The sequence below is a fragment of the Colobus angolensis genome, unplaced genomic scaffold, assembly GCF_000951035.1.
Source record: "Colobus angolensis palliatus isolate OR3802 unplaced genomic scaffold, Cang.pa_1.0 Scaffold56, whole genome shotgun sequence".
NCBI classification, from domain to species: Eukaryota; Metazoa; Chordata; class Mammalia; order Primates; family Cercopithecidae; genus Colobus; species Colobus angolensis.
This window is the reverse complement of record NW_012119154.1, coordinates 10737753-10760429: the sequence shown is the minus strand read 5'-3', so window position 1 is coordinate 10760429 and position 22677 is coordinate 10737753. Positions and strand designations below refer to the sequence as shown.

General features: G+C 44.9%; 1 protein-coding gene across 1 annotated transcript in view; it reads right to left on the bottom strand.

Annotated features, from left to right (window-relative positions):
* LPP (LIM domain containing preferred translocation partner in lipoma) overlaps positions 1-22329 on the bottom strand; it is a 729048-nt gene extending 706719 nt beyond the window's left edge. The window contains exon 1 of the mRNA XM_011961602.1: positions 22245-22329. The gene's annotated coding sequence lies outside the window, so the exon portion shown is untranslated. The remainder of the gene's footprint in view (positions 1-22244) is intronic.
* Between the last annotated feature and the right edge of the window lie 348 nt (positions 22330-22677).

Here is a 22677-nt window from a genome sequence, read left to right as displayed (position 1 = left end):
TCCGTAAGTCAGGGTGCCTGATTTTGACTCGACCTGACAGGCTGTGCAACTCTAGGCAAATCTTTTCTATTTCCAGGCCTCATTCCCTGTCTTTAAAAACTTTTTTTTTTTTTTTTAACAAAAGAAAGAAAGAAATCCCAGAAGTTGAACTAGATCGTAGGTTCTCTTCAACATTAATAATACCTGTGAATTTCTTAGAAATGAAAATTCAGGAGTCCCACCCGACCTACAGCATCAGAACCTTGGAGACGGAATCCAGTACTCTCCAGGATGACCCTAACATTCGAGTTTGAGAACCATTAGACTAGATGACCTCTATGATCCTTCCAGCTCTATCACTCTGAGAACCTTATGCTTTCTCAATTCAACAGCATCAAACTCCTCCCAGTTTTGCCATTCTGATTTTGATCTGGCATGAACTTGGGTCAGCTGGCGCTCTCACCTGGTCATGTCTGATGCTTCCTCCTGTGATTAATAGAAAAGGCCCCAAGAAACAGACAGTATACTCCACTGCACTCATTTTTTCCATTTACCACCTCAGTGGTATGCATTCTGTCACTATATTAAAAAAAAAAAAATCTACATGTACAAAAAAGCCCAACTATGAGCATTGTGGCATCCTGATACTATCTTTTTAAAAACTGGAAAGGGATTTTCCTCCTGAGGCAAGTCAGTATGGAACTGCTGTATTATCTGAAAAATGGGGCCTTCCTGAGCCCGGTGATCTCTTTTTAGTATAAAGCCAGTTGAAGGAATAAGAGAGCATTTGCATTCTGCACCAGAGATACTCATAGATTAACAAACCATTGCTTTCTTGGCCCTTATAGATCAAAACAAACAAATCCAGATCAACCTTACAAGTATAAAAACACATCCCAATGAGTACTATTTTCTCTGTGTTAACTATCAACAAATGAACTGTTCACTGCTGAAATAGTGCCTGAAACTGTATTGTGAAATGAATGAATGTGCACCTTCTCAGTGCCAGCATGGGAGATGTAAACATAAGCAAGTTAAAATTCTACTCTAGGTGGGGCGTGGTGGCTCACACCTGTAATCCCAGCACTTTGGGAGGCCAAAGCAGGTGGCTCACTTGAGGTCAGGGGTTTCACACCAGCCTGGGCAACATGGCAAATTGCCATCTCTACTAAAAATATAAAGAAAACTAGCCAGGCCTAGTGGCAGGCACCTGTAATCCCAGCTACTTGGGAGGCTGAGGTAGGAGAATCGCCTCAACCTGGAAGGTGGACTTGCAGTGAGCCAAGAACCCACTACTGCACTCCAGGCTGAGCAACAGAGCAAGACTCTGCCTCAAAAAATATAAAATAAAATAAAATTCTACTCTAAAGAAACTAAATTTGAGTCTAGTGTCAAACCTGTCTGTCCATCCAACAAATGTTCACTATGTGTTTGTCAAGTTTCGGACTGACAGGAAAGTACTAAAGAAGTAAAAAGCCCAAAATAAGACAAGCATATTGATAACTACAAGAGAAGGTAAGAAGTGATCAGTGCCATGCAAGCAGTACAGACAAAGGGCCATGGAACCATAAGAGGAAGCGATTATTTCCTGCTAAGGGGGATGGGCAGAAATCAAGGCTTGCTTCATGGAAGAGGTGGCATTAGTATGCTAGACCTTGAAGATCAATTAGGTTCAAACAGGTAATGATGGCAGGGCAGGGTAATCCAAATGGAGAAACAAAGACAAGAGTGAGGGAAAGCAATGGAGATAAGGTTCTAGAAGTCAGTTGGCCCCATTCAATAAGACCATAAATGTCAGGATAAGGAAGATATACAGGGGATTTATGTCTCCAGGGTTCAGCTCCTTCACCCAGCCTCCCAGCTAGAGATGTCCCTCCTCCCCCATCTCTCCAGGCTCCAGGGACAGAACTGCGCACCTGCTGCCTCACCCAGCGTGCTGTGCCTTCCCTGCTGCCTCATGCCTGCGTTCCTCGGGTATCAATGCCTGCGCACGCTTCACTGCACTTGCTATGCCACGTCTTTACACTACTGTTTTCTGTAATTTATAAAACACATACTGCCCACGAGTTTGTATTTTTAATTCCTGTAAGAAGTTTCGGGATCCAATTTGTGTGAAAGTCAGACTGTAACATAATGTAGTATTGTATGATAAAAGCCTCCAAGAATAAAAACAGACGGTATATCCTGCTTATCAGATACTCAAACACTGGTTCCATTCCTGAGTGTCACAGATTTCCTCATGAATAACTCTTCTTTGTTTTGCATCAACTTGTCCCAGTCTTCTTGAAATAAGTTCTAAGGGGATAATTTCTTACTTTTCAAGGCTTCTTTTTCCAAACATTGATTGAGAACCTACTATGTTCCAGGCTGTGCTAAAAGTGGGCACAATGGTTCGCTTAACTTTCACAAGGTAAAACTGTGGTATTTTGTGAGGGTTAAGTCCTTTGAGACATTACTGATCGCTGAACCCCCTTTACAGATAAGGAAAAATGAGGGGAAAGGTGGAGGAGCCTGGATTCAAATCCAGATTTTTGGGAGTCCCCAGTGGTTGCTCACTCATTTATTCCACAGGGACAGAATCAAGGCATCTCCAAGATCCTTTTCTGACCTTCTCTGGGCTTCCAGCTTCTCCCAGCATTGTCACTTCCCTTTTGGGGGCCTCAGTCTCTTCCCCTAAGAACAAGGAGATTCAATGCAGTGACTTTTAAACCCTGCTTTGCCGGAGCCCTTCAGGGAGAGAAATCAGGGGAAAGAAAAAAAGGTGGGTCCCATCCCGCTCGACTTCATCTACAGCTGCTCCAGATTACGCGATTACAACATGATAGGTTGTAATAGGCTTTTCTTTCTTACTTTCTTTCTTTTTTTTTTTTTTTTTTTTTTTTTTTTTTTTTTTTTTTTTTTTTTTTTTTTTTTTTTTTTTTTTTTTTGAGACAGAGTCACTCTGTTGCCCAGGCTGGAGTGCAACGACACAATCTTCAGCTCACTGCAACCTCTGCCTTCAGGTTCAACTGATTTTCCTTCCTCAGCCTCCTGAGTAGCTGGGACTACAGGCGTGAGCCACCACGCCCAGCTAGTTTTTGTATTTGTTTAAATAGAGACGGGGGTTTCTCCATGTTAGCCAGGCTGGTCTCAAACTACTGACCTCAGGTGATCTGCCTGCCTCGGCCTCCCAAAGTGCTGGGATTACAGGTGTGAGCCACCGTGCCTGGCCTGTAATAGGCTTTTCTATAAGGAATCCTTCTCTAAATATTAAGGAATATGGGCCAGGCGTGGTGGCTCACACCTGTAATCCCAGCAGTTTGAAAGGCTGAGGCAGGAGGATGGCTTGAGCCCAGGGGTTTGAAACCAGCCTGGGCAACACAGTGAGACCCTGTCTCTACAAAAATACAAAAACGTAGCTGAGTGTGGTGGCATGCACCTGTTATCCCAGCTACCCCAGAGGCTAAGGCGGGAGGATTGCTTGAACCCAGAAGGTCAAAGCTGCAGCGAGCTATGATCACACCAGGAGGGTACTCCAGCCTAGGGGACACAGCAAGACCTTGTCTTAAAAAAAATAAGTAAATAAATGTTAAAGACGATGAAAGTTTTAAAATGATTGTAAACTGGGTATCCTGGACTTGATCTTGGAATAGAAAGAGGAAAGTAATGGAAAAGCTGGTGAAATATAAATAGTTTGGAGTTTAGTTCACAGTAATGTACCAACGTCAGTTTCTTAGTTTTGACAAATGTTCCATAGTAATGTAAGACATCAAAAATGAGGACAAGTGGGTGAGTAGTACATGGAAATTCCCTGTACAATTTTTACTTTTCTATAAACCTAAAATTACTCCAAAATTAAAAGTTTATTGAAAAAGACAACAATAACAAAAAAAAAATCATTTAGATAACCTCTATTATCTTTTCCAAATCATCGTCTTGTGACTTAATAAAGGAAAGGTAACACATAATAACAGTGGCTAATATTCAATGGGCACTTATCAAGTGTCAGGCTCTGTTCTGAAGGCTTTATATGTATTAACTCATTTAATACTCACAGCAATGAGATGAGTAATTTTCTTATTATTATTTTATGGATGAGGCAACAGAGGCCTAAAAATACTGAGCAACAAGTTGAGGTATTTTTGGCTGGGCCAGAATGCAAATCCAGGCAGTGTAGCTCCAGAGCTCTGGCCCTTAAGCACTACATACTTAGAGCAGAGCTTTCCAAATGCTTCTGGAATTAGGCCTATCTAACTAGGAATAGCCAAAGGACTAAAGGCAAAGGCTGAAAGGTGAGTAGTATGTTGAATACAAAAGAAGAGGAAGCAAAAAGGACTCTCAAGATGAATTCTTAGCTTCTGAAAATCTCTACTGGAGCAGAACCAAACCTTGCTGAGGTTACCAAAGGCCTCTTCATGTCGAAACGACAACCTTGGTCTTGTCCTAACTGTGCTCTGCCCTCTCTGGCATATCATCCCTGAAGAGTTGCACCACCAGCCCACATCATGCCCTCTAGTCAGCCACTTGCTGGCTGTCTGCTGACATTTTCATCCCTGAAGTGTCAGTTTGGGTAGAGAGTGAAATGAAACATGCAGGCTGTCTTTTCAAGGCCTGAAAAATAAGCTTCAGCTTTCCACATGACCGGTTTTCCTAGATACTCAAGAATCCATGCTGAGAACCTAGTAGTGCATTGCCCAATCCTAGAAAGCAAAAACCCCTCCTTTCCAATTTATAATATACCTCATGGACTGTTGTTTCCACTAAGTGTCAAAAAGAAAGCATCTCACCTCCATTATGGGATCCTTGAGGACAAACTTGGTCTCACTCACCGAACAACAATACGATTCCATAAAGAAATGGTGCCAGTCTCTTGCAAAGATTTGTAGCTGGCCAGGACCACCACCCAGCAACCTGTGCCTCCATTGCAATCACTTGTCTTTGGGAGGTTTCAGAGTGGACAGCATCCATAGGCATAGCCAGAGGGAAAAAGGTGAGGAGAGAGGAAGCTATCCAGATGGAGAATGAGAAAGGAAGATTTACAGCATTGAGGGTGTAGACAAGAAAGAGATAAGCTTGGGTGACTAAAAAGCAACAGGCAATAAAAAGAAAATGAATCCAGAAGGAGTCAGGATGGAAGAGAACCAATATTCATGGAATGCCTACTGTGTGTGGGCATGAAGCTATGCTCACTGCAAGTGTTTCCTCATATTGCCAGGCTCAAAAATACATGTAGGATCAAGCAATCCAGGTTGACTGCAGCTTGTGTTGACTTAGTCAACATTAAAATTAAACATTTTCTAGTTAAAAGGCCCTGAGAGTGCACATAGCATAACCCTAACATTTCATACACAGATAAACTGAGACTCAGACTCAGAAAAATTCAAGCCCAAAATGGAATGAGAAATACAACCCAGCTCTTTCCAGTTCTTTGTCAGTGTTCCTTTCTATATAGATATGAAAAATAAGGCAGATATTGCTGAGAGGCTCTGAAAGAATTCACTGTTAGGTGAAATCTCCCATGATATGGCGGACCAGATTCGTAGATTATCCTGCACCTCATCTAGCATGTTCCATCTGCTGGTTGCTACCAGAGAGAAGAAAATCAGTAGCATTATTTTAAATGAAGTAGATGTCTTTCCAGGAAGAATATAAAAGGGTACCTTGCCTTATATGAAAAAGATGATTCAGATGAATAAGAATGAAAAATGAAGACACAGGATAAGAGAAGCTGGGGGGAAGGTAAGGTGGAGGAAGTGGTAGATGACAAGGTAAACGGAAACTGGACTGGCTAGAATGATGCTGTTCATGAAGAAGCTGAGACTCCCTTGGCCGGGCGCGGTGGCTCACACCTGTAATTCCAGCACTTTGGGAGACCGAGGCAGGCAGATCACAAGGTTGGAAGTTCGAGACCAGCCTGGCCAATGTGGTGAAACTCCATTTCTACTAAAAATACAAAAACATTAGCCAGGCATGGTAGGGCACACCTGTAATCCCAGCTACTCAGGAGGCTGCGGCAGTGGAATTGCTTGAACCTGGGAGGCGGAGGTTGCAGTGAGTCAAGATCACACCACTGCATTCCAGCCTGGGCAACAGAGCGAGACTCTGTCTCAAAAAAAAAGGAAAAAGAAGCTGAGGCTCCCTCTCATAAGAGTAATTCGCAAGGCAGAGGCTCTGCCCCAAACAAAGCCTGAGAATGAGAATATCTTACAGACCTGAGTCAACAATCACTTCTGCAGATGGGCAGTCACACAGCTGGAACAAAGCCAAAGACAGAAAGTTCTGCACCAAAAAAAGTCATTGCCTCTCACTTCTCCAGATTCAGGCTATACTGAATATTGGTCTACGTTATATCAATGTGTTAGGGAATCTCCACCAAATCGGCCACGTCAGAATTTCAGTTATTCTATTCCCCATGACTCCCTGGCCACCCTCCATGCCTTTCTACCTCCACACTCTATCTGCCAGAAGACCCAGCACTCCTCCATGAGGAAAGGCTGTTCTGGTTACATACCCTCCACTCCAGTTAAAGGACTCTATGTCTAAAATCGCCCACTTTACGTGCACAACTTTCAGACAAAGTAGAATTCTGACCCTGTATCATAGTTACTAGGGTGAAAGTCTGAGTACCCCTTCTGGGCTGTGGGAGGCTGGTGGCCAGGGTTCACAGCCCACAGCACCTTTCCCCAAAGCATATTACATCACTGAGCCCAAGAAATGCTCCAGTAAAAAGGGTAGTAGGGGGGTGCAGGGGTTCTATGATCAAATAACTTTGGGAAACAAACCTTCTGGGGGGTCAGAGTGTACACTCATTTACTAAAGACTCCGAAAATCCCATGGTAAAGATACGCAATACTGAAATTTCCTTAATTTTGTTTAACTTGGACTTTTCCAAACTTACTTGGCTACAGGACCCTTTTCTTAATAGAACAGTTAACACTTTGGAAACGCTGTCTTACAGAATCACAGCATTCTAAAGGAGCTTCATGCTCCTACAGCAGAACTTTGCAGTTTTCACACTGGACTGTGTCCTCCTTAAGAGCAGGGGCCTTGTCTGAATCAACGTGTATCCACGACACTCGGCTAAGTGCCTTGCACACTGCAAGCCAATAATATGTGTTACACGGATAGACTAAATCCAATCCTCTCATTTCTAGGATGAGAAAAGAAAACCAAATATGTCAGAATGACCTCTTTTATGGCTTCCTTAGTGTTTAAAAGAAGCCTCACACAGAGAATGTGCTCAATACCTTTTGAAAAATGAAATGCAATAGAATGGGATTGAAGAAAAAGATTGAAAAAGTTTCTCAGTTATACTAAGAGCCCAAACTTTCTGTAACATGATGGACTGCTGCCTCTTCTCCTCTTTCACCCAAGTGAAGTCTTAACTAGAAGAAAACAAAAATGATGAATCAAAAGAGGAAAACTGTAGGAAAACCAAAGCCCCCTTGGGATGGGAGGTGGGGGAGGTGGCGTTTGCAAACTGAGGGGGATAAACAAGACCTGTCTGTATCTAATTTAGACTTAATACGATAGTTTGCTGAATGTTAATTAAATACTCAGTGGTTGTTACCAACTGTGGTGATTAACTTAATTTTGAATTAAATAAGCAATAAATGCTTAACTGAAGTTCTATTAAATTTTTCCCAGTGAGTGAGAAATATGAGGCTCTTAATTGACTTTAAACAAGATAGTTATGGCAAGTTAGTTGAATTTTTATTACCTGAAGATAACTGCCTTATTAAGTCTAAATTGTCTATTTTATTTGATAGGGAAATATGTCATCAGTTCTTCTCATTTACCAAAAACATGTCAAAAGAGGTTCACAATTGGTCTGAAATGCTTGGGTTGGGATTTATTTCCTGATTCTATTTTAATATTAAGTTTATTCATTTAAGAATGAATTTAGACTTAAGCATTAGAGAGGTCTAGGAAGGAATTATAACTGAAGAAGCAGGTGACCATATTTTCTAAACCAAAAATCGGGACTCTGATTTTTCAACATAGATGCAATTTATAGCTGGTATTAACATCACAATACTGAAATTTCCAGGATGTCTCCATGGTTTAAAAGGCTACAGACACAAAACATTTAAAATCATTACTGTTCAAATAAATGGTTGGCTCTGCTACTAAACAAGCTGTATGGTCCTAGGTAATTAACCTCACTTTTCCAGACCTCAACTATCACACATGTTAAATGAAGAGGTTGGACGTCACTGTCTTTACTCATTTATTTTTTTCTTCATAGTATGTGCAGCGCCTAGAACAGTGCCTGGCACAGGGTAGGTAGCTTAATAAAGGCTGAGAGAATGAATAAATGCATAAATAAATAAATGTAAGCAACTCAAAACATTAAACATTTTTAGCCCTTTTATATCAAGCCTCTTCAGCCTAGACTATTTTTAAATATTGTCATCTGACAATCCATATAAGATGCACAAACAACAAACCACTACTTGGGAAATTTTTTTAGTAATTAAAGAAATGCAAATTAAAACAATAATAAGATATTTCTTACATATTAATTTAGCAAAGACAAATGCAAGTTATAAAATTAAATCCTGGTAAGTGCACAGAGAAACAAGTAGATTCACATATTGCTAATGAAAGTGCAAGTCAGTAGTCTTTCTGAAGGCTGACTGGCAACTGATCTGAAAAGTAATAGAAATAGTTGGGAATTTTGTGCCTATAATTCTTCTCTGAAAGAACTTAAAAATTTTTTAGCCAGTCAGCAAACATGGGGTCTACCATAGGTCATAATTTGGAGAAATAAAAATAAAAACACAGTGGGTGTCTTATTAGCTAATGGGTTGACAGAGAATCCTAAAAAAAACACACACACACACACAAAGATAACATTTTGCAGTTGCACTGCATGGCAGGCCTCTTTGTGTGTGTGTGTGTGTGGTGGTGGAGTCTCGCTCCATTGCCCAGGCTAGAGTACAGCGGTGGCACAATCTCAGCTCACTGCAACCTCTGCCTCCTGGGCTCAAGCGACTCTACTGCCTCAGCCTCCCAAGCAGCTGGGACTAAAGGCATGTGCCACCATGCCCAGCTAATTTTTGTATTTTTAGTAGAGACGAGTAGAGACGGCATTTTGCTTTGTTGGCCAGGTTGGTCTCAAGCTCCTGACCTCAGGTGATCTGCCTGCCTCAGCCTCCCAAAGTGCTGGGAATACAGGCATGAGCTACCGCGCCCAGCCAACATGGCAGGCTTTCAGGCTTTACTACATTGACCATAGAATTCCTTCCGCAATCATGTTATGTAAAAGATACTATTAAACTCTTTTACAGATGAGGAACTGGAGGTTCAGAGAGGCTAAGTAACCAGTACACGATTATATGGCTAACAATTAGCAGAGCTATAATTTAAATCCAAACCTTCTAACTCTCCAAACCATCCATGTAGTTTCTACTACATCCCTCAGTGATAACCACATAATGCAAGGCGCAAAAATTGTAACCACTAGAAGGAAAAGTCAAAGTGCCAAGAAGGTACCCAATTAGGTGGTGGTGTTTTTTTGTTTTCTAATTTCTTAAGCTATTCTTAAAACTCAAGTCATCATTTATTACTTCAAATATATTATTCATTCCTCCATTCATTCATATGTTCATTCAATAAACATTTATTAAATTATTTATAGCATCTCAGGATTTGCAGCAGATGCTGTGGATATGAATATGAACAAAAGCTAGAGCCTGACTCAGAGATCTGCACAGGCAGGGAAAAGGAAGAATTTGGCATTGCAATAATAGAAAACTTAAGTCCTGGTTCAATGTTTAACTTGCTTGGGTTCTGGGCAAATAATTTAACCTTTCCCAGGCTCAAGCTCCTGATTAAACTTGGACAATAATAATAACCATCCACAGGACTACTGGTATGATTTACCTGTAATTTGTAGGGAAACACATGGCAATCTGTAAAGCCCTATAAGAAATGGCAACAGCAAGAAAAGTATTATGCTCTGTGGATGAATTCCATTTTGACCAGGATCCTGCAAGCTGGGTCAGCCTACCAATATCTCCCAGATGAGTAAGCGTTAATTTATTGGCAACAAAATGGTTATTCCATCACTGCTCTGAATGAAGTACAGGCCACCATTCTTAGAGCTCAATCATCCATTTTTAATTCTCTCTGCCTTTTGTCTAAAATAATCCTGAGGAGCCAAATGGATAAAACACTCCCCGATAAGATTGTTCTAAGTCTCTTTTCCCAGGAATTAAATTTAACGACAAGAAGAAGAAGAAGGAGAAGGAGAAGGAGGAGAAGAAGAAGAGAAGAAGAAAAAAATCAGGGTTGATAGGTCTTAAAGACCTTGTAGAGGAGTTTTCAACCAATGCCTGAACTTTCACGGTAGCAGTCCAGTTAGTCACTGCTTGAATATCTCCAGTGATTAGAGATTCAGTAACTCCAAAAAGAGCCAATCTCATCTCATTCAGAATCAAGAGATGTCATGGAATCCTTATAAGATAAAAAAGGGTGGAGATCTTGACAAGCAGCTCTCTCAAAAGCCATATGTTCTGTCACCCGTCTAAGACGCTGGGCAGAGGATGAGATCACCTCAGTGTTATGCTGGGACCAGGGCTGTGAACTTTGCACGTGTCATTTTCTTAGGGGCTGAGTCTCCCCTTCTGCAAAATGAGAAGACTGGGTGACTTCTATTCTATCTATGAGTCATCTCTCATATCGACTGCCTCAACCCTAATTCAGTTTTGCTTTATCATTTCCCTGGGCTGTTGTAGCAGCTCAGACAGCTCCTGCTGTCTCTAGCACCTTCGCCTTCAATCCATCTAGCACACTACAGCTGATCATTTTCTTAAGGCACAGATGCACTCATCTCATTGATCTACTTGATGCTCCTTTCAGAATGCAGTCTCAGCTTCTCGGTACAGCAATCAAGGTTTCTCTCAATGTAGACCCTAACCCATCTCCATAGCCTCTCTACTATGCAGTCTACCTTCATGACTGATTTTTCAAGGCAGCATGCACTTTCTCACCTCCATGTCTCTATTCATGTTATTTCTCCCACTTAAATATCCTCTACCCCACCAGACAAATTCCCACTTACCCTTCAATGCCCAACCAAATGACAATCTCTTTATCTGAGTTTCCCCAGGTCCCTAGGGAGTTACCATCCAATTAGAGCCATCAGACTTTTTTTTTTTTTTTTCCTGACAGACAGGGTCTCACTCTGTAACCCCAGCTGGAGTGCAGTGGTATGATCACAGCTCACTGCAGCCTCAAACTCTGGAGCTCAAGGGATCCTCCTACCTCAGCCTCCTGAGTTGCTAGGATTATAGGCATACACCACCACACTGGCTAATTTTTTTTTTTTTTATTTTTTTAGAGATGGGATCTTGCTATATTGCCCAGGATGGTCTTGAACTCCAGGCCTCAAGTGATCCTCCTGCCTCAGCCTCCCAGAGTACCGGGATTACAATGTGAGCTACTGCACCTAGCCCCTTCAGATATTTTTTGCATATACTTCCACGTACTGTCTTGATTATTTATGTGACCTCCTGGAAGCAGAGACCACACTGCGTTCATGTTTCCATCGTCAAAACCCAAGTAACATATCACTAATGCTTTCACAGATGCACCTGATACATGATGTCAAATGAATACACAGATGTGTCAAATTTATGGAAAGAATGTTATCTTTAGGATCCTGTCCAGCTGTCACAATTGGAACCCTAGATATTCTCCAAGTAAAGCTATTAAACTATGACCAAGAAGAGAGATTTCCAGGGTGACAGTGACCACTTACAGGAACACTGACCTATCTTTCACCTCATTCTAAGAAAAGGTGTCACTTACCTGCCTGGCCACGGCAGAGTTTGCCTTTCCCATGAGTCAGGGCACACCCAGCCCTGTGGGTGGCAACTCTTTATTGCACTTCCCAAAAATGATTCGTTTTCATACCAAACAAGACAGAAGCTCCAGGTGCCAAGCAAGTTATTTTCTTCCTTGAACTAAACAAGAACCATCTTCAGTGGAAATTCACTAGGAAGTACAAGTACAGATGACTCTGCATAATGGAAATGAATTTCCACTGTGACCTCTTGGCACAGAGTTTAGTAGAGCATTAGGCTTCCACGGTTACAGCTAGAGATCATTATCAAGATGGGTCACTGGATGGAAAATAATAGATTCAGGAGCCCAGCTAAAGTACACACACAAACAGAGAATGAATCTTATTTCTTAACTCTCAGTAGCCAGAGCAATTCAGCTGCCTGCTGCATCCTGGTCTAAGCCTTCCCATCCTTCAATGTCTAACTGAAGACTCAGCACTTCCAACAAGCTCCAGCAATTCATAAGTCCGTCAGTCCTTCATACATGCCTCTCCCATGGCACTCTCTTATATTATAGATATACATTAACATGTTTTCATCAACCCTCATAAACAGTAAGTGCTTACTATCTTGACATACCCCAAACAGACTTAAATTCCTCTGCCTCCCGGGTTCAAGTGATTTTCCTGCCTCAGTCTCTCGAGTAGCTGGGATTACAGGCACCCACCACCACACCTGGCTAAATTTTTTTTTTTTTTTTTTGGTATATTTAGTAGAGATGAGGTTTCATCAGGTTGACCAGGCTGGTCTCGAACTCCTGACCTCAAGTGATCCATCCACCTCAGTCTCCCAAAGTGCTGGGATTACAGGTGTGAGCCACCAAGCCTGGCCACTCTGCAGACATTTCATGAGCACCTAGCACCTCCCCTAATGAAAAGAGTGGATGTTTGTTGAGTCCTTCCCTTCCACCTGGCCTTATGCACGTTATTTACACTACCTCACTCAATATTCACCTATAAGTAAGGTGACCATATAATGTATCCTCCGAATCAGGACACCTATGAGAGTAAAAAGGAACACTATTGATACCACTGACGTCCTCTGCAAGTTGACAGTTGTGCTGCTGGGTGGTGGCCTGAGTAATTAAGGGACACTAACAATGGCTTTAGCAGGAAGGGTGCGTGCTGGAGGCAGGTCAAAGCATCCTCCTTTAAGGTCAGTGACCCTGACCTGCTCTGGTCCTTATGCTTATCTAGTCCATGAAAGGTTCCCACACAAGTTTCTGAAGAAGACCTGGTTTCGCCTTCAACACCAGCTTTCAGTTTGAACTACAGAGGGATCTCCAGCTATGATGCAAAGCCACAACACAGGCAATTACAACAGCAGAAGCAGACCCTCCCCAGGTAACAGATACAAACAGTGCAAACAAAACCCAACAGCAGGTGGGATGGTGGCAGTAGAAGAAGGGACACTGCACAGCCATCCACTGGTGACAAATCACCTCTTTGCACAATCTGGAAATGCCCGTGAATGTCTGTGGCACTCATCCCACTTTTGGGGGCACACTATACTCAACCATGGTGACCTCATTAAGAAGTGATCTAAAAATGCATACATGGAGAAACCAAGTAGTGCCTGTGACCACCCAGGGAGCACCCTGTATTAAACAGCACAGCGAGGACTTGAACTACGAGTTGTCTGGGTCTGAATCCCTTGAGCCCCATAAGCGGAGTAAGGTGTCATCACTGTGTGCCAGATGCCCCGCTGGGCGCCCAGAATCAGCCACATGTACAGACTGCATTACCGCTGACAAAGCGCCGTCACAGAAATGCCCCTGATTCTCACAAATGCATTGTGAGGTATCACAGGATTTCCACTGAAAGGTAATTTAGGCTGAGGGATGTTCCAGAACTTGTTCAAGATCACAGGGCTTGTGGTTAGCCCGAACACAGATCTTTGTTTTCCCTGCACCAAAAATCACTGGTATTGCCAAAATGATCCAGTATGGTGAAGCCCAGATCCTTGAACTCCCCGGTCCCAAATCTGATTTTTGGAAGGCAAAGCCTCGAATATAGTCAGCTAATGCTAATAATTAGTACTAGTGAATAATAATAACTACTTCTCAGCTGTGTAAAGGGCTTGCAGGGATGTTCACATCAACTCTGCTCATTTGCAAAAGTTAAGGAACAGGACAGGAGTTTTGGAGAGGGGGGTTTGATACTCACTCTGCCACTTAAGGCCCTGAGCCCCAGTTAGGAAAGTTTTATCACCCTTGAACTCTTGACCACTATCTGCAAGATAAGACTGATCTAGCCAACTTGTCTCTTGGATTATAATTGGGAACAAAGTAATAAAAACATTATAAAATGCATTTGCTATATTAAAAGTGCTATGAAGGCTATGAAATACTCATGGTTTCTGTGAGATACATTGTGATGGGCAGGTTTAATAGGGAAGGCAAACACAAGAGGATCTACCTTGTAATGGATCTAAGACTATCGCCTAAAAACCTTTAGGCAAGCAAAAATAAGTAAATATTAATGGAGAACGGTAGAGAGCGGGGCAGGGAGCTGTCAAAAGCAAGGAACTTTGATGTTAGCATGGAGGCACAGCTTGGTTCTCACAAACAAGCATCCATGGCAGTAACATAAATGGCAGTAACATCCATGGCAGCCATCCATGGCAGTCACATAAATAAATCCCCAGACCACACACACTCAAACTGAACCATCTTAATCTGATTACTTTCTAAGTATGAAGCACAAGTTTCAAGCCTAAGATATGATAATCTCCAAGTAACATCCTCTCCTAAAATTCTCCAAAGCAGAGAAACCCCTGGTGGAGGGTCGAGTGGGGAAGGAACGTGTGAGGTACAGCAGAAATCGAGAAGGAAAAATACCTGGAAACAGGGCTGGCCTGGAAGTAAAGGCTGTGACCCAACTCCACGTCAGCTGACAAGGGTGTGATTGAGGCCCCTTTTCTGGGGCCTCAGTTTCCTCATCTGCATAACAAAGGATCAGCTCATTCTGACCAAGAAGACCCCAGTCCATGCTTAGCTGGCAGCTTGCTGCTTCTCCTGTTGACTACAAACTTTGGTGTACATTAAAAATATTCTTTTCCCCAGCCGAGGCTGATAAGCTGTCAAACAATTAGAAGGACAAAAGGTGGAATTAAGCTACCTAACATTATTCTAGCAGCAAACAGTTTCTGGAATCCATTTTTCCCTCGCTACTCTGCTGACCTGATACAGGCCCATTCCCCCTGTCCTGGAACACTTCAGCAGCCTTTTAAGTTGGAACTCTGCCTCTGGTCTTGACCTGCCCTCACTCTGCCACCAGAGCTCTTTGAAATACAGATCCAACAAGGTCCTCCTTTGCTCAAAATAATAATAATAAAAGCCTTCCTGCTCCCTCCCACCTCTGCCATCATCCTTAGCTTGGTCCATCAGCCCTTTAATAACTAACCCTCCCTAGCCAGCCCCATCTCTCACAGTGATCTCCAAACACACATTTATATTCCTCAAACACTTTTAGGCCTCAGGCCTAGACACATACACCAAGGTCCCTATGGCTAGAAAGCTCTTCCACTCCTGTCCACCATGTAAACTCCTATTCACTTCTCAAAACCCAACCAAATGTCTTCTTTTCCACAGGCATTCACCAGTTCTTCTAAAAGACTGGTCACTCCTTTCTCCATGTTCCCATTAGCCCTTTGCTCATTACTTTATTAGGGCCTTAGCATCTTCTCTTTCAGTTTCTTTCCTATGATAGAATGAAGACTCTGGAAGGCAGAGCCGATCTCAGTTTTCTTTGTAATCAGAAATGCTCAGTATCTAGCATTTCTGCCTGGCATACAGTAATCGCTTTGTACACAAGTACCGAACTTAATACATGAAATTGAGTTGTATCTGATCACAGATATGTGTGACTTGGAAGGGTTAAGGAGTCTGGAAATTGCTTCACGGCACAAGGTAGATTTTGATATTGATCCTAGAATCACAGGTTTACAACAGGCAGAGACAGAGAGGCTGGAAACTCCAGGTAGATAAAACAGCCTAAGAAAAGGCATGGATCAAGAAAACAGAGGGCCAGGCACAGTGGCTCACTCCTGTAATCCCAGCACTTTGGGAGGCCAAGGCCAGAGGATCACCTGAGGTCAGGAGTTCAAGACCAGCCTGGCCAACATGGTGAAACTCCGTCTCCACAAAAATACAAAAATTAGCCAGGCATGGCAGCAGGCATCTGTAATCCCAGCTACTTGGGAGGCTGAGGCAGGAGAATCACTGGAACCTGGCAGGCGGAGGTTGTAGTGAGCCGAGATCATGCCATTGCACTCCAGCCTGGCCAACAAGAGTAAAACTCCATCTCAAGGCTGAGTGTGGTGGCTCATTCCTGTAATCCCAGCACTTTGGGAGGCAAAGGCAGGTGAATCACGAGGTCAGGAGTTCAAGACCAGGCTGGCCAACATGGTGAAACCCCATCTCTATCAAAAATACAAAAAATTAGTCGGGCGTGGTGGTGGGCACCTGTAATCCCAGCTACTCATGAGGCTGAGGCAGGAGAATCGCTTGAACGCAGTGGGTGGAGGTTGCTGCACTTCAGCCCGGGTGACAAAGTGAGACTCCGTCTCAAAACAAACAAACAAACAAAAAATACTCTGTCTCAAAACAAAATAAAACAAAACAGAGGAATGTTCAAGATCACCTGTCTGTGTGAGGGAAAAGTGAAAGAGCAGTTGCAGCTGCAATTACCCTTAGCATAATTCATCTCACAACCCTCAACTCTACACTCCCAGTCCCCCAGTCTTCACTCTGCTGGCAGGGACTGCCCCATGCCACCTGTGCCAGCAACAACAGGCTCCAGGTTCTGGGGCAGTAAAAACAGTCCTGCTCCCCCATGATTGCTATCCTGTGGCTGCAGTGAACTATTTTACTCCCTCTCTTCATCAAGCAAGTATTTCTGGAGTGCCTACGATGTGTCAGGCACTCTTCTGGGCACTGGGAATACAGCCATCAACAAGCAGACATCATTGCAATCCTCCAGCAGCTTATTTTAAAGTGGAGAGGAGGCAGACACGCAAATATGTAAGACGAAGTGGCAATGCATGCTTATGTGTGTCCATAAACACTGTTCATTCAGCAAGCAGCTACTGAACACCCTGGCGTCTGTCTCCTCTCACAACACAATAAACAGATTATTAATGCCTTTATCTGTGAGTGGCCAAAAATGGAGATGACCCACCTGACTCACGGAGGTGACAGGAAGGATTGCAGGTGATGCCTCAGAGCCTTGAGCCAGAAAGCTTTGCCAGAGGACGCAGAAGTTATATGGTTCAGCACCGGAGAACATATAGCACTGTTACAGGAGCCATAAGATCAAAGGCAATGACTGAGTTCAAGACTCCATCACCTCCCCACTCTGTTACCTTATTACCCCAACTGCCTCTCTACAAGGATAAATCACATCCTTATCACAAGGGACTGGGGCGAGGAGCTCTATTGAGAGAGGCAGATGATTTGCTAGAGAGGCTTAGTCCTTTCCAGTTAGGTCTGGGGAGAGACAATACCCAAGATAGTATCGTAAGAGAGAAAAAGGGGCCAGGACAGCACCAGTGTGGGACTGAGAAGCCCGTTTGTCCACGTGAATCTTCAATTGTGACCCCACTAGGCCTCCATGAATGTGGGCTGAATTAAATTCCAGGGAAGAAAACAGACAAGCAATGTCGATTTGAGCTTTTCATGCATGTGGGCATAGAAAAGAGTGGTGAAGAGGCTATGAAATCAGGCAGAAGTTTGAATGTCTCCCGGTAGTTGTGTAACCTGATTTCACCAAATTCATTTTCTCATCTGCAAAACGAGACTGGTCATCAAAAAGCCTACTTTAATGAATCAATATGATAATTACAAAACAGGTGGTAAGCATTGAAAAATATTTCAAAATTATATTACTATTTAAAAAGAATGATAGGAAAGTAAACATTTTCTAACCTCAACTCTGTGGTTTACATGCTTCCAAACATTAATCCCTACAGCTACCTACAGCTACTATCCACCTACCAATCTCACTGATGTGACCAACATCTAGAATGCACCCGCCTTTTTCTCCAAGCCTCCAGGCAGCCTACATCAGACTTCCACAACACACTTGAAATCCTTCCACCCTTCCCCTTGCCCTCAGGTTCTCCGCCTCATACGCTCCCTCAAGCCAACAGATTTTCACCCAGCTACTAGCTTCCTGCATGCAGCAACAGGATTATATCTTCCCCTTCCTCACCTCTACCAAGTTTCTTCTAGCAAAGCACAGCCCTCCAAAGCCAGATTCCAGGAAAAGTCCCACCCACCAATGAACATACTCAGCTTGGAGCCTCTAATTGCGGCCCAGGGTCAAAGTTCCAGGTTCACTCAGCCTAAAAGTGGTACTATGCCTCCTGCATTACCATTCAAATAACTACTCCCACAGAGATGACTCTAGAGACCCTGCCCAGCCTTAATCTCCTGTGAATCTCTACAGAACCACTTAACGGCCCCTATCGAGATTAATTTAAACCTTACTTAGTAAAAAGTAAAGGCCCTCTTCTTTCTCCATTTTCCATGGTCCTCTTCATGCCTGGCCATTCAAAACATAGCCTGGAGAATAAAGCAGCTTCTCCCGGCTTCTGCATCTGCTACTAATTTGCTAATAGGTCCTTCTCTCACCTGTCCTTCTTCCACGTGGATAACTCCTACTCATTCCCAGAGGTTCAGCTCAGACACCCGGCTCTCTACAATGGCTTCCCTGAGAGTGAGCCTTCTCGGTGAAGAGCAGCCAAAACTTACCCCGTAAAAGCACTTAATACACGGACATGCCCCACTCCACCTTCCTCCCTCCCCCTCACACACACCACACACTTGTGTGCTCCTCAAAGCCAGGGACCATGTACACCTCATCTTTGTACGCCCAGGGCCTAGCCAGTTTCTGGTTCACTGTAAGCAGGCTCCAACCCCTGCTTTTACCCTGTTACCTGCCATTTTCTATCTCCCTGTCTTTTTTCTGTTTAATGTAGCAAACCTCTGGGCTAAGGGGGCTACCCAGTTCTCATGAGTTACCCTCTGCCTGTGTACAAAATCCCTGTCATTCCAGCATCTTCAGCATAGTTCTGAAATCAAATCCCATCTAACTCTTGCCCCATTCCCAATTAACCCAGACTGGCTCCACAGCAGGGTGAAGTCACATGTCATCACCAAGAAGCAAAAGTTCTGGGTTGTAATTTTGAGTACATCTCTAATTAGCTATATGACCTTGGGCAACGGTTAAAATAAAGGTGACAGCAGCACCAGGCCTCATTCTCAGGGGACCTTTGAGAGTCCAGTGGAATATCTGATTGGAAAGTGTTTTATAAAGTGCAAAGCACTGTACAATCATAAAAGACGTGATGAACAATTTTATCAAATTGAAGCCATTGACTATAAGATGTGCCATTATCACCTTAGAATGAACAACAACTGCACAACTATGGCACATTGTGATAAGACAACCACATTTCAGTGATATTAAAATGTGAAAAGAAGTGTGTTTTAGAATTGATTCAATACAACTTATTTGTCTCAATAAAATATAGGAACCTGCTATAAAATTTTCATATTTGCCAATGGCACATAATAGGGATCCAGTAACCTATGTCAAATAAATGAACAAGAACCAATTGACAATATTATTTTTCTTGGGGGGCGCCCACGGCGGGGAAATGGAGTCTCACTCTGTCACCCAGGCTGGAGTACAATGCCGCAATCTCAGCCCACTGCAACCTCCTCCTCCCAGGTTCAAGCGATTCTCCTGCTTCAGTCTCCCAAGCAGCTGGTACTATAGGCACATGCCACCACACCCGGCTAATTTTTGTATTTTTAGTAGAGACGGGGTTTCATGATGTTGGCCAGTCTGGTCTTGAACTCCTGACCTCAGGTGATCTGCCCGCCTCAAGCCTCCCAAAGTGCTGGGATTACACGCGTGAGCCATCGTGCCCAGCCAATAATATTCTTAGGCCAAATTATCACCTCTTTCATTGGAATTGGGCAGCAGGAGGCTTCCCAATGCCAGTACCTCCCCTCTAAATCATGTCTCAGCATGCTCAAAACCCTCAAATGATGACTTTAAGATATATCCAAACTCCTTAGCCTGGCATTTTTAAGGCACTTTATAACTAAGTTTCCTCTCCCCTCCATCATTTCCTGGAACTGTCTTCACCAGAATGTGTCACTCCAAGAAGGATCCTACTCAAGTCCGGGCCATAACAATCAGCTCATCAGCTCAACTTCTCCTCCCTCTGCGTACACTCAAAACCAACTCTAGGCTCATGCTACTTACAGAGAGCCTGCCTCTGGGGGGACTGCCTGACCTTAAGGCCCCAGGCTTTTATCCCTACCACTCAGATTAGGTAATCCCATCTGGAGCGTACATTCTAGACTATAAAGGTTTGGGGTTGGGGGCTGCATTGCAGTAATTAAATGCAAAAATACATAGTCTTTTTTTTTTTTTTTGAGAGGGAGTCTCTGTCTGTCGCCTAAGCAGGAGTGCAGTGGTGTGATCTCGGCTCACTGCAACCTCCGCCTTCCGGGTTCAAGCGATTCTCCTGCCTCAGCCTCCCGAGTAGCTGGGACTACAGGTGCCCGCTACCAAGACCAGCTAATTTTTTGTATTTTTAGTAGAGATAGGGTTTTGCCATGTTGCCCCGGCTGGTTTCGAACTCCTGACCTCAGGCAATCCGCCCGCCTTGGCCTCCCAAAGTGCTTGCGATTACAGGCGTGAGCCACCGTGCCTGGTCCACACACTTTTTCCTTTAACTGCCCCCTGGTGCTGGCAGGAACTGTGCAAGCAGAGAAACTGGTGACGAAGTAGAGAAAACCCTATTGGGTGTCCTAGTCCCCCACTGTCTACCATTATTGACCCTAGACTGTAGGTCTAGCACTCACCTTTGTGGACCTTTACCTATTCTTCTGTCTATAAGAGTTGAGGCCGGGGGAGGATAGGAGAGGGAATTGGATGATTTCGAAAGGTGCCTATCCACACTTTCCCTTTCTTCACTTTAGGCTTTCTTAAAATGCACATGTGCAGGGAAAGGTAAGCCATTAAGTCATTAACACCTTAGTGAGAGTGACTTTTACAGGAAAGGTAAGACATTTAGAAAAAGGGGAAGGAATAGAAACAGAAAGGGGACTGAAAACACAGGCAAGTGAGTTTCGTACTAGTTAAAGCCCCAGAGAAGACCCTGAGTTCTCGCTGATTGTTTGTGTTGGGGGAGGAAAAGCAGTGGATCCCTTCTAAGGGAAGGGAAGCAGGAGAGATTTTTCAGTTCTCCTAGGACTCTGAGGTTCCAAAGGCTCTGCCCCGTCCAAGCACCCAGGCACAATTCCACTGATTAGCTCATCTCATGTCTCAACCTCCCCCATCCCCAACTCCTTGCCTCCAACTAAAGAATATTTATACTTTCATCTCCATTTCCCACACTACTTAGTCTTCTCTGGCCCACAGTTCCCTCGAAGAGATGTCTTCCTCCAAGCCGCTAGCTGGCTTCAGGAAACTCCTCATCCTTCAAAAGCCCCATTAAGTGCAGGACTCTCCAAAGGGCCGTCCCAGGGGCCAGAAAATCAAACTCCTTCCCTGCAACTTCCTTAAACTTTGTCCTTGCCTTTCCTCCAGCACTTAGCACTTTCTACCCTAGGCCAGGTTTGACTCCTAGGTTCAACTGAGTTCCTGGAGGGCAACGTCCAACACAGCCAGCACAGTGTCTGCCACACACCGGGTGCTAGAGAAACGCTTAAGAGAAGGGAACTGAAGTCCGGAGTCAACTATTTGAATTACGGTTTGGCCTCTAGTAAATAACTTCCGGGCGACCCTCCTTCTCTCTGGGCCTCAGCTGCCCCAACTGTAAAATGGGAGGACTTGGAAGACTGGGTCTAGGCCCTTTCCGCTGTGACAACTGTGATTCCGCGAAAGCTCTAAGCAGGATGGGCGTGGCCCCGTCCCCTGGGCGCCCAGAAAAGTCCGGGCAGGGGGCGCGCAAGGCTCCAACCCCGCCTAGCCTGGGGTCGACGCTTTCGGAAAAACTCTGGGTCCCCCTCCCCCATGGCGTGCACCCCGTGATTGGGCCGCGGCTGGCACTTCCGCACAGCGGGCCAGGCCAGAGCAGGGCGCGCGCCCCGCGCTCCTGCCACCCCGGAGGCGCTCGCGCCGGGGGAGGGCTGGGGGTTCCCGAGGCGCCCGCGGGCGGAGGGTGAGGGGAAGGAAGGATTTACAACAATACCTCAGGGAGGAGGCAGCCGGGGCAGCGGCGGCGGCGGCGGCGGCAGCGGCGGCTGGAGGCGGAGGCAGAGACAGAGGAGGAGGTGCCCGGGCACTCCCCCTCCCATTGTCCCCAGCCCCGGACAGGCCCGGCCCCGCGCCCCACACTGGCCTCCTCGAGCGCGCCGCCCGCGCCCAGCGCCCCGCGCCCCGCGCCCCGGGCCGTGCAGCCAGCCCTTACCTTGCAGCGCCCGGCTGTCCCCCGATCGCTAAAGCTACTTATCCCGGGAAAGCTCGCGCGGGACCCGGGAACGAACCCACAGACAAAAAGTGAAACTTCGGCAGGGCTGGAGCGGCTGCTGGTTGGTGCCTTTCCCCCTCCTTCCTCCCCACCGTCCCCACCCCCTCCCCTTGGTCTCCCCGTGCGGTGCCCTGAGCGCTGGAGGCTGACGTCAGGGGCCTGAATTCCTGACTTTGCCTGCACGCATTTGTCCATGTAAGGTATGGGAAGGCGTGTGCCCGCGGAGCCGCCGCGCAGAGCTCGCCTGGCGGGGGAGGGGAAACCCGCAGCCGGCAGTGGCTTTGCCAAAAGGTGGGCGCACTGAGGGCATTGCATTTCCTGAGAGGAAGAGGAGGAGACGCGGGAATGCAGGGAGCTTGCAAAGGAGGAAGGG